The sequence below is a fragment of the Chiloscyllium plagiosum genome, unplaced genomic scaffold, assembly GCF_037043375.1.
Source record: "Chiloscyllium plagiosum isolate Xiang-an unplaced genomic scaffold, Cpla_swu_hap1 HiC_scaffold_36, whole genome shotgun sequence".
In the NCBI taxonomy this organism is placed as follows: domain Eukaryota; kingdom Metazoa; phylum Chordata; class Chondrichthyes; order Orectolobiformes; family Hemiscylliidae; genus Chiloscyllium; species Chiloscyllium plagiosum.
Window position 1 is genome coordinate 46,697,181 of NW_028270174.1, and position 12,789 is coordinate 46,709,969.

At 40.9% G+C, this 12,789-nt stretch overlaps 1 protein-coding gene across 3 annotated transcripts in view; it reads left to right on the top strand.

Moving 5' to 3' along the window:
* Positions 1-31, top strand: part of gria2b (glutamate receptor, ionotropic, AMPA 2b) — a 152,211-nt gene extending 152,180 nt beyond the window's left edge. For all 3 annotated transcript variants that reach the window (XM_043674000.2, XM_043673998.2, XM_043673997.2), the window contains one exon: positions 1-31. This exon is cut by the window's left edge and continues 810 nt beyond it. The gene's annotated coding sequence lies outside the window, so the exon portion shown is untranslated.
* Positions 32-12,789: the final 12,758 nt, after the last annotated feature.

Below are 12,789 nucleotides of genomic sequence, written 5' to 3' on the forward strand. Positions count from 1 at the left end.
TTGACATTTGAAATAAAATTTTCATATGGTTTATATGCAAAAAGCGTAACTTATTCTAACAGAACTGACTACAATGGGCTGATTTATTTATTGATAGCAGGAGTAATACCAATGGTGTAAGAAACATTCCAAAACATAACCCACCTTGATTATTTTAGTTGTTATTGGTTTCTGCGAAGATACAAGTCTTTTTCTCATGTACAGTAATTTTAACCTATTGAACTAAAAATTGTATTCAGGACAAAGCTGTCACATTGTATTGAACACATGAAGGATAGAAACCTTCCTTGGAGCAGAAATGCAAAAGCTTATTTGGTATTAATTTTCAGTATGATTGTCATATTCTCTGCTGTTTCAGCACTGATGCTTAATTATTTATTTTAAATGGGCAAAATGCCATTAAAGTACCGGACAATGGGATGTTATAAGAATGTGTAAGTGTTTGTGTCCTATTTTGGTATAGTGTAACTTTAAAGCTATGGTGTAGTATATTTAATTTGTTTGTCAAGGAAGGGCTTTTGAAAGTCTTGTAATCTCAGCTGGTTTGAGGGTGCAATAAATATAATATTTGTCCTATTTTCTGGTTACTTTTCTGTGCCAGCTCCCCACTTAAGGTTAGCATGAAATTTGTTTTCTGTCAATGTTATTCCATTTGTTTCCATTGATTGTCAACAAAGCTAATATTTCACCAGTATTCCAGTTTGGATTTTCAAATATAAGACAGTAGATTTCTGTTAAGCATCTTGTTGAATGTCTTGTGTCTTTAAATGTGTTTTACTTTGCTTTAAATACTCCTTGAGTTGCAATTACAATAAGCTTCAACTAATGTTGTCATGACCATACCATTGCATGAAGGATGAACATTTTGGAACTTGCTATCTCTGATAAGCCATACATGCTATGAGTTGCTGAAGTGTTAGTGAAAGAGTTTAAAAGGTTATACAAAAGCTCACTGGAACCTTTGAAATTATTTGAAATATGATCATCTACACCTCAAATGATGGAAAGCCCCTTTCTTTTACAGAGTCCCATAATAATGCACAAAACGTAGGAAACATGCTAATTGCTGCTCCTTCAAAAACTTTACTTTCTTAAGATTACTTTGGCTATCTGTCATTTTGCACCAGAACGCAAGTTTACACATTGGTCTTGGCACAGATCCAGGCAACATTTAATGCAATACCATATGGTTAATACAAAAGCTTTAACACAAAATCAAAACATTGCTGACGCTGGAAATCTGAAACAAAGCCAGAAAATGCTGAAAATACTTGCACATTGGCATCACCGGTTCTCCACAGTTTTGCATCAAAGTTGTGTGGACTAATAGCCTGTCAGAGTGGTAACAACCTTTTTGAGTAGGTATTTTTGTGACCTAGAATAGCAGGCAGGATTGGTTATTGAAAGAAACAATGGATCTCTATTTACAAGAACCCCAGTGGGAATCCCAGTGGCAGCAGTGATTGCATTATTAATCGATAATGAGCAAGGAAATGTCTGCAGAATGGAGGAAATGTGTAGAAAGGCTGCTGCTCCTCATCCTACTCTGAGCTCATAGACTCATCGATGGTGGAAGTGACTGATACAGTAAAGTCATGAAGAAAAGTCTTCTTCCTTGAAGGAGATGGGAGGAGGCCAGTTAGCCTCAGAGGCAGGTGTGTCTGCAAATCACAAAAGCTGTCAAGTATGATGCTAAGGACCTGGATCTAGGTCCAGCAAGAAGAGTAGCCAACAATTCTCAGCTTGCATTAGTCTCTTGCCTGCATTGTGTTTTCCTAGACAGCTCTCCTCTAATCAATGCAGATTTTGGCAAAATATAATTCTTTTCTTCTGGCTCCATCTCAATGGACCATCATCGTATTACACTCATTACTTACAGTCACTATCCTTAAGTGCTTACCCTCCAGCCTCAGCAAAGCATTATTGCCTCATACTCCTAACTCCCTGACTTTTCCATTACAGAAGAGAGTGCACATCTCCAGAGAGAAGTGCAGAACTGGGGTTGGAGCTGCAGCCATGGTGATGCAGGAGGATGCTCTGGGAGATAAGCAGGAGGACTCCCTGGGAGATAAGCAGGAGGACTCCCTGGGAGATAAACAGGAGGATGCTCTGGGAGATAAGCAGGAGGATGCTTTTAGATTAGATTAGATTAGATTAGATTACTTTACAGTGTGGAAACAGGCCCTTCGGCCCAACAAGTCCACACCGACCCGCTGAAGAGTAACCCACCCAGACCCATTCCCCTACATTTACCCCTGCACCTAACACTACGGGCAATTTAGCATGGCCAATTCACCTGACCTGCACATTTTTGGACTGTGGGAGGAAACCGGAGCACCCGGAGGAAACCCACGCAGACACGGGGAGAATGTGCAAACTCCAGACAGTCAGTCGCCTGAGGCGGGAATGGAACCCGGATCTCTGGCGCTGTGAGGCAGCAGTGCTAACCACTGTGCCACCGTGCCGCTCTGGGAGATAAGCAGGAGGAAGCCCTGGGAGATAAGCAGGAGAATGCTCTGGGAGATAAACAGGAGGACTCCCTGGGAAATAAGCAGGAGGATGCTCTGGGAGATAAGCAGGAGGATGCTCTGGGAGATAAGCAGGGTGACACCGTCAGGCCCTTTACCAATGGAGAGATGAAGAAATCTGGTGATAGGGCATTCATACCACACCACTGCTTGGTATTTAAACAGTCACTCACTTTGAATCAATGTTATCAATGCTCTAAAATGCATGCTTTGTACTTGGCTAAATTGTGTTCAACACTCATTCATATCTTTCACCATGCACAGATGCTAACCAAAGAAAAGAGAATGAGTTTTAGGAGGTCTGCCTCTCTGCATTTGCACTGTGCTATGACTCCTGTGCACCCTTCAGCAGTGTAGATCCACATACTTTGTTTGAGATCAACTACTCAGATAAATGGGGTTGTAGCTTAAATAGTGAGAAGCATATCCTAAAATGTGTATAAGACACTTGTTAGACCTTACCTGGAATACTGAATACAATTCTGGACACACATTGGAGAGAAATCAGAAGTGATTTACATAAACAATTCCAGGGACAAGAAACTTAAAATCATGAGCATGGATCGAAGAAGTTGGAGCTGTTCTCCTTGGAGGAAAGAAGACTAAGAAACTGTCTGATGGAGGTTTCATCATCATCAGCAGCCTGGAATTTACAGTTGGCCTTGTTCTGAATCTTTTGATTCTATGATGAATTTTTAAATTTTAAATTTGTTCTTGGAGTGTGCACATGATTTGAAAGACTAACATTTACTTCCCGTACAAAGTTGCCCATGAGGCATTGGTAGTGAGCAATGCACAAACTATACCATGATGATTCGCAAATTCAACTGCAAATAGCACTAAAATGCCCTCGAAAATTCAATCAGGGCAATGAATCAGAAAAAAAATCATCCTGTAACTAGCATGCACAGAAAGAGTGAGGTGCTACTTCTCCAGTCAGACGCTTACATTTGCTGCTGTAAGACAAACATTGGAGAGAAATGGGAAAAGTGAGGATGCTGACACAGGCAGAGAAGAGGAGCGGATGAGGGTGAGGTGAGGAATCTAACCATTGGAACTAAAAGACGTAGTGGTAGACCTAAGTGGGACTCAGGGCATAAGCAAGAATAAGATTCTTCTAGTCTACGTTTGATGTAATGGTAAAATATAAGGCAAGAGTCTATATTTAGTTAAGGTAGGTTTGGTCCCCAAAAGGGGAGACACAGTGGCTGTTAACACTGCTGCCTCACAGCGCAAGGGGCCTTAGTTCAATTTCAGCTGTGGTTGACTATTTTCTCTGTGGAGTTTGCACATTCTCCCTTGTCTGTGTGGGTTTCCACTGGGTGCTCAGGTTTCTACCTACAGGCTGAAATGTGCAGGTTGGGTGGATTGACCACACTAAATTGTTCGTAGTGTACAGAGGTGTGCAGATTAGGTGGGTTAGCCATGGTAGATGCAGGGTTATGGGGGGAAAGGTGTGGGATGGTGTGGGGGGTGGTGTGTTGAGCAAGTTCTGGGTGAGGCAGGTTCTTCAGAGAGTATGTGCAGGCTCGATGGGCTGAATGGCTACCCTTGCACTGTAGGGATTCTATGTTTCTACGGTAATCTCAGGCCTGTGATTTGCACATTATGTGGGGAATCCTAGACATCCTGGTGGTATAGATGATCATGTGCGTGTTTTTCAGCCTTGGAAAATGGTGAAAGTAATAAGTCCTTTGTGGAGGTCAATGAGAGTCAAAAGCCTAGCACTGTGAGTGACCCAGTTGCTCAGGGGTGCAGGGCGAAGTTTGGAAAGGCAATAGTGGACTCATTAGTGAGAGGAGTAGAAGACAGGCGCTTCTCTGAACGTAGACATGGTTTAAGGATGATATACGGCTTCCAAGGTGCCAGGGTAAAGGATATGACAGAAAAGCAGAGCATTATGAAGGCAGGGGGAGGGGGAACAGCCAGAGGTTGTGATTCATGGTCGGATGAATTATACAAGGAGAAAGGAAATTATGTCCTGGAATCAGACTTGAGAGAGTTGGGTAGGAAATTAAAAATTAGGGATTCAAAAACAATAATCTCTGGATTAAGCCCTTTTTATGCCCGAAACATCGATCCTCCTTCTCCTTGGATGCTGCCTGACCTGCTGCACTTTTCCAGCAACACATTTTTAAGCTCTGATCTCCAGCATCTGCAGTCCTCACTTTCTCCTAGTTCAATTAGTGTAAGAATAGAAGGGTAGAGCAGATGAATGCGTGGCTGGTGAGATGGTGCATGAGGGACTTGATTCCTGAAACATTGAAACTGTTTCTGGGGAGGTGAGACCTGTACAAGTTGGACGGATTACACCAGAACAGAAATGGGACCAACACTTCCATGGGGAAGCGTGTTACTGCTGTTAGAGTGAGTTTAAACTAGATTCGCAGAGGGATGAGAACCTGACAAGTAGCTCAGAAAAGAGAGAAACTGAGATGGAATTAAAAGTTAAAACATAAGTAAAGGAGTCTGGAAGGCAAATGAAACATAGGATAGAGAAGAAAGAAATGAGTTTAGCAAAACTAAATGGAACATATTTCTCAGGCTCCATGTATTAATTTAAGATAAACAGACACCGATAAGTAGTAGAAGTATAATATCATAGCTATGTCAAAGGCTTAGCTGAAAGTTGAGCAGGATTGGCAGCTCAGCGTTCTTGGTTATAGGATATTTAGGTGAAATAGCGATTGAAGAAAATGGAGTGTCTCAATATTGATTAGGGAAACAATTGGAGCAGATGAAATCTTGGAGGGATCATCAAGTGAAACCACTTAAGACCAAAAAACCATAAGACATAGGAGCAGAAATTAGGCCATCTGGCCCATCGAGTCAGCGCTGTCATCCAATCATGGCTGATAGATTTATCAATCTGATGTTCCCACTTTCTCCATGTAACCTTTGATCCCCTTGGCAATCAAGAATTTATTTGTCTCAGTTTTAAATATACTTAACGACCTGGTTTCCACAGCCTTCTGTGCCAATGAATTCCATAGATTCACCTCATCTCTCCTGCCAACAGAACCACCTTCCCAACACCCATTCTGTCCAAGCCATTCAATATTCTGTAAGTTTCAACCAGATCCCCCCTCATCCTTTTAAAGGTAAATAATTGGCACAGCACAAACACGCTGTTCTGTGCTTTGTGCTCTAAGTCCCCAACTGTCTGAGAGAGATATAGGATCAAATATGCAATCACATTTCAGAGAGGGTAAAGATATTAGGAATTTTAATTACCAAAGTATTAACTAGGGTTAAGTCCAGGCAGGTGGAACCTCACTCCAACCCTAACTAGATATTCATTTGCATTTCCACATCTTCCAGGACTATGGGCTAAAAGCTAATGAGTGTGATTAGTGTAATCAGACCTTTGTTAACAGATGTGGACACAAAAGCTCGAATGGCTTCCTTCTGTGCTGTAAATGTCAATGAGCCTATAAGAAGCCTATATTTGGAGCAACACAAGGAAGGAGAATAGCATTAGTGAACAAGACTGCTTGGACTGGACCAAGTAAGGCCAGAAGCTGCAGCGCTGACAGCAAGTGAGATCACTGTGATGGTGGAGAAGCAAGAATACCGGATGATCATCAGTCTGGTGTTAATGGTTTGGGAATCTGAGTAGGCAGGGTGGTGGGTTTATGTGTTCAGGTATCCATTTGAAATTGGTTATTTGGACGAGGACTTCAGGTATTTGGGGGGATCGAATGTCAGGGGTGGGGTTGGTTTTCAGGAGTGATGTCTGGGGATTGGGGCTGGGGGGCATTAGGGTGCAGGGGTTTGAAAAACATGGGGTTAGGTGTCAAGGGGTGGTTGGTGGGTGTCAGATACTGGGGTAAATACTAAAGATTTGAATTTAGCCCAGCTCATTGTACAACAGCTGAAATATTCCTCCAATGCACAGAGATTTCATAAAGTTAGACAAGATTAAATTAAATTAATTCCAAAAATGTTGAATAAAAGTAATTTATTTGTTTGGCCAAGTGAAGGCTGCTGTGTTTGGAAATAAAGCACAGATTCTACTGCTGCCAAGAAGTACCAATCAGGTCCAGCATTGGTCAGACTCCATGCAAAACTCCCAATAATGTGTCTTATTCCCAACTTGATCCTGAGAAATGGAGCATCTTTTGTGAATTGCACATGAGTCATCACCATGGACATGCCAAGTGAGAGAACCAGTTCATATGGAATTCTGAGCAATATGCAGCAATGAGTCCCACATTCAGTGGAAAATAATCTGTGTCTGAAGGGGATCCTAAATTGGTGAATCTACATGTATCTACAGGAATTATGTACAGTCCAACCCACAATTTGGAGATGGGATCATTTACATGGCCAATGGTTTAAAGACGCCTTCCCTGATCCAGCTGTCAACGTTGGAATGGTCGCCATATTGCTTATCCTTTTGCAGGGAGCAGCAGGGTCTTACCTGGGTAAGCTGACATGAGTCCAAAATAAGGGCAAAATTTGGGAAATTTTCTGGGTAACTCCAGGAAGTCCCTGCTCAAATATACCTTGTTTATTTCTTTCTACGTGCTATCTAACATTAGAGAGAAATTTCAAATGTGTCAAAATAAAAGAGGAGGATGCTGCAAGAGTGTAGTGACAAAAGAGGAATTGGATTTTTTTCTTGATTTCTTAGCTCCTCTGACTGATTTCCATCAACATTATTGTAGTTGATTAGGAAAGTTCTGAAGTGAATTCCTGGCAAATATGTTGAGCTGGATTTCCAACTTCATACAAGTTGCCAATCTAGCCCTTCTTATCTGCAGAAGAGAATTCAGCATTTCTGAGAGGAGATTCTGCTCGTGTCTTCTTCAGAAGTGTGGAGTTGTAGTTCCATTCTGATAGTTGTTTCATCATGCAGAACTATGAGAGAAGAGTAAACCCAAAATGGAAAGGTCCTGACTGCTGGCAAATGTTAAATCCATTAGTTGTGTATGATATTGGGGTGCTCAGAAGACATGTACTAGAGACATAAAGGGAATAGCAGGCCACGTGGGCAGGATACCGCTTGGGAAGGAGTAAGGTGCCAGATGGACATGTTGCCGGATAGGATAGGGTGCCAGCTGGGAAGAAGTAAGATGCCAATAGGAAGATGGGTAGGAAGTAGGATGTCAGGTACGTAGAATGCCAGTTTGAGAGAGGATAGGTAATATTCCAACTGGGTAGTGAGTACAGTGCCAGATGAGTAAGATGCCAATTGTAAAAGGGTGGGGTGCTGAATGCCAAGGTACAAGGTGGCAAGGAGGCCAGTTAAATGATGAAAAATTTTGGGGCAGTGGGTGGAAGAAATCAGTTTATGGTTGATGGAAAAAATCAGGTCTGTCAGAAGGTGGAGAAGGAAGTTGTTGTGTCTGGGGGAAATCTTGTCGAGTGGTAGGGGAAGGAGATTTTATATCAGTTTCATTAGCAAGTGGAAGTGGTCTAGTTCCAACCAGTCTTGCAGGGGAGTGGTTAACTCAGCTAATGTGCATTGGCAATGAATTCAGCTCAGATCAACTGGGGGCTGGGGTGGTCCAGATAGGTCCAGTATGGTGAGGGGTTGAGATAATGGATTGTCTCAATTCTATTAGTTGGCTCTCTGAGGTAGAGTTCTCTGGATGACAAAGGATATAGAAATTAACAATAAAGAAAAAAATGCTTCTGACAGGTGTAAGGCAGAAAGTACAATTGGGGATCAAGAGGGAGATTTAGAGAAGAGATGAAAAAACAAATAACAGCAGTAAAGAGGAGTAATGAGAAAGGTCTAGCAGCTAGCCTAAAGGAGACGGTGGTTCAGTGGTTAGCACTGCTGCCTCACAGCACCAGGGACCCAGGTTCAATTCCAACATGGGGTGATTGCCTGTGTGAGATTTGCACATTCTCCCCTTGCCTGTGTGGATTTTCTCTGGGTGCTCTGGCTTCCTTCCACAGTCCAAAGATGTACAGGTTAGATGGATTAGCCATGCTAAAATGCCCATAGTGTTCAGGGATGGTGCATTAGTTAGGGGAAAATAGGGTAAGGGAAGGGGTCTGGATGGGATACTCTTCGGAGGGTTGGTGTGGACTTGTTGGGCCAAATGGCCTGTCTCCACACTATGGAATAGGCACAGAAATAGTACAAGTGTGGTTAAAGAAAGATTGTGCCCATTAGAGATTAAAGAAAGGATCATGTGATGGCAGGAGTAATGGCTGAAGGATTAAATGAAAATTTGCATCTGTCTTTATAAAAGAGGAGGATGCTGCAAGGGTATAGTGACAAAAGATGAAACTCTGTCACGTAAAGGGTTCAAAATTATTAATGAAGCAGTCTCAAATAGATTGTTGAAACCTAAAGTTGACAAGGCATCAAGGACTTTGAAGGAAATGAAGGTAGAAATTGTGGGGATATTGGTCACAATCGTTCAGTCATCCCTATATTTGAAGGATGTGCCAGAAGACTGGAAAATTGCAAATATTATGGTCTTGTTCAAGAAAGATTGTAAGGATAATGCCAGCAATTATACACTAATCAATTTAACCTCCATTTTCTCTCTATAGATGCTGCCAAACCTGTTGGGTTTCTCAGAATTTCTGTTCTTGGTTAAAATTTCCAGTGTCTGCACTTCATTGTTTTATATTATATCAATACACTACAATCCTGTTAAGGTAGGAATTTAGTAGAGATATATCAGCCAGCTATGGAAATGGTTCCACAATTTGTTGGATTTGTTAACTATAGGTTCAGAGGAAAATTCTTGCCTAATCTGCCACCAGGTGTGAACTTCTATGTAAGCTCACCACAAAGGATGTGCAGTGGTCCTGAGGCACAAAAAACAAGCAACAGCTTTCACTAGAATGAACAATCAGATATGACAGCATCTGTGCCAAACTGCTTGATTATCATTGACCATGTCAATGATTAAGTGTGATGCCAGTGAGACAGGGCTTGTATTTGAGATTATTGCTGACTAGTCCTAGTACAAAACTGTGATGAATGATGATTATCAACAACATGAACCTTTTACCTTCAATGTATTTGAAAATTCAGAAATATTGTAAGCTCTGCGTGATTTTGTTTTACTGCACCAATTAAAACTTCTACAATTGTGTTATGTCCCACGGCAGAGTCTACATATTCATTTATCTCCTGTGAATAATACTATTATTTCGCCAGAAATTACAGCTCTCCGAATACTCTTTGAAACGGATTGAACTTTACAAGAAGAGTACTTGAGAAAATCAAGAACACTGCTCACTGATCTCTTCATCAATTATAAGACTGACAGGTACCAATTTTTATTCACAATGATTGTTTTCTCCTAATGGTTTCAAACATAATACCAAAAAAAGTATTAACTCAACACACTTTGTCAAACAATCACCATTTTTAAAAAAGTGTTCATTTAAATGACTGTAAATATATGTTTCAGTTGTCAGTCAGACTAGCCACTGCATATAATTCACCAATATTCAGTCACCTCTGAAATATTTCAATTATGTGGTTAATTCCATGAACTGAGATCTGGATCAGTTTTAGAAGGAGTGGTGTTGGTGGAGAATGGGAGAGCAATTGTGATAAAGGATTCTATTGTGAGGATAACAAATTGATATTTCAGTGAGCATAGAAGTGACAGCAGGATGGTAGCTTGCTTCCCTGATGCCAGGGTTAAAGACATCACTTAGCGGCTGCAGGACATTCTGAATGAGGAGTAAGGTCATGGTCCATGACCAACATCAATAGAGAGATAAGGTCCTGCCAACAGAATATACTGAGTTTTACATTTTGCATCATGCGCTGGAGTGATCAGTAATAGGAGCATAGACTGTATCAATGCATGGCTAGAGAAATGGTTTGGAAAGAATGATTTAGATTCCTGATTCTGGAAAAAAAAATGGGACCTGGACAAGGAAGTGAACATTCAAAGGTCTGCAATACTTGGAAAGGACAAGGAAACAGGAAAGAAAGGTAGGATAGTGTTGTCAGTAAAGGAATGAAATTAGTGCAATAGAGAGAAAGGGTATTAACTCAGAAAATCTAGATGTAGAATCAGTCTTTGTGAAGCTAAGAAACCCCAAGGAGTGGAAAATATTAGCAGTTGTTGTCTGTAGGTCACCAACCAATAGTGCAATGGAAGGAATTGACATTAAACAGAAAATTACAGATAAATATAGTAAGGGTGCAAGAGTTACGACGAGTGACTTTAATTTACATATAACACTGGCAAACTACAGTACCAATAATGTCATAGTGGATATATTACTAGAGTATATAGAAGTTTTTTTTAAAACCGGTATATTGAAGAACTGACTAGATTTAGTATTGTGTGTGCAGTGATAGAGTTAGAGTGAGCGGTGATCCTGAGAATGTGAGATAGCAAATAAAAGATAGCAGCATTTATTTTTGTGCAATGTAGTAGATCACTTATCTTTGTTCTACATTGCTGTGTGTTATTTTTCAAGCAGGGTACAGTACTAACCCAAGCTGCGGTGTGAATCCATCTGGCTTAGTCTGCTGACATCACTTGCCTCCTGTGGCAGTCATCTGTCCACCGATCCAGCAAAGCCTCCAAGTCCCTGTCCATGTCACATGGAGCAGGCTTCCTTTTCCACTGGGCTATGTGTTCACTAATACCAGTTGAGCATTACGGTGTGAGGTCCAGTTTGATTTGATGCATCTGAAGTAGTAAGCAGCTGGGCATTAACTATGGCAGCAAAGGTGTAAATGCTACTTGTTCTTGGCAATGGGGAACCTTTCTACCTTTCTGTCCGACTGGCTCTCTGAGGAAGTCTTGCAACAGTCTAGTTGCAAAATTAATGAGGTGAAGATCAGAAGATTGCATTTGAAAAATCGCTTCAAATCATGGTAGATTAAATTCCACGAATCTCATTTAACAGGACAGAACAATTCAAAATACAAATTGTGCACCACGTTTAGAATGTTAAACTGATCCAAATGATTGCTACAGAGATGTCAAATAACAATTCTGACAAATCAAGAATGGGCATCAGAAATTGGTGCAAGATTCAGATGATTCAATCTGAACTAGTCTAGCTGTTATTTGGGTAGAAATTTGACTGAAGTGTTTCCATATTTGCTGTAGTCATGTGACCTGTACCATGGGTCAATCAGTTTAATAACTACACACCACAAACACAACTTGTCCTGTTAGTTCATAACATGGCGTCAAAGTGGACTTAAGATTAATTATTGAAGAAAAAAAAAGGACAGCTGCAAAAAGAGGAACACAGGAATTTTCAGAATTGTTGAAAACTGCTAAGAGCCATAGTAAAGGAACAAAGAAGCTGCCATGGTTAAATACTCTGAGCAAGACACAACGATGACAAATCTTCCTTTCCTTGCATCCGTTGAAATAAAAGATAATATAAAACTAAACTGGGAGATTTTCCATTCACAATGACAAAACTACAAAATTGTAACAGGATGTTGTTAAGCTTGAGAAGGTGTAGGAAAGATTTACAAGGGTGTAGCTGGAACTGGAGGGTTTAAGATAGAGAGAGAGGATGAATATGCTAGGGCTTTTTTCCCTGGAGTGGCAGAAGCTAAGGTTTGACCTTACAGAGGTTTATAAAATCATGAGGATCCATTGATAAGGTGAATAGCCAAGGTCTTTTTAAAAGATTGGGGAGTCCATAACCTGAGGCCATCAGTTTAAGATGAGAGGGAAAGATTATAAAAGGACTTGAGGGGTAACTTTTTCATGCAGAGGATGGTGCATGCATGGAGCTGCCAGATGAAGTCGTAGGGGCAGGTACAATTATAACATTTAAAAGGCATCTGGCTGGGCTTTTAGAGGAATATGGGTCAAATGCTGGTAAATGGGACTAGGGCAGATTGGGATGTCTGGTCAACACAGACAAATTGGACCAATGTGCCTGTTTCCCTGTTGTGTGACTCTATGACTCTATTTAGTTAACAAACCAGGCTTAGCTATGAGTAGTTACATTTTTATCTGGTCCAATTGTTACAAAGTATGTATAATCTGAATCTCTCAAAAGAGCAGGAAAAACAGATTGAATACATTTTGCAAGCATTTAAAGTATGAGTTGAACCCTTGGTGAATGTATGTTAAGAATGGTACATGTCCAATATTAGAGCTCAGAAAGAAAAAGAAGGTAGTGACAGATATTACATTTGATTCCTTACAGTGTGGAAACAGGCCCTTCAGCCCAACCAGTCCACACCAACCCTCCAAAGAGTAACCCACCCAGACCCATTTCCCTCTGACTAATGCGCCTAACACTATGGGCAATTTAGCATGGCCAATGGGAGGAAACCAAAGCA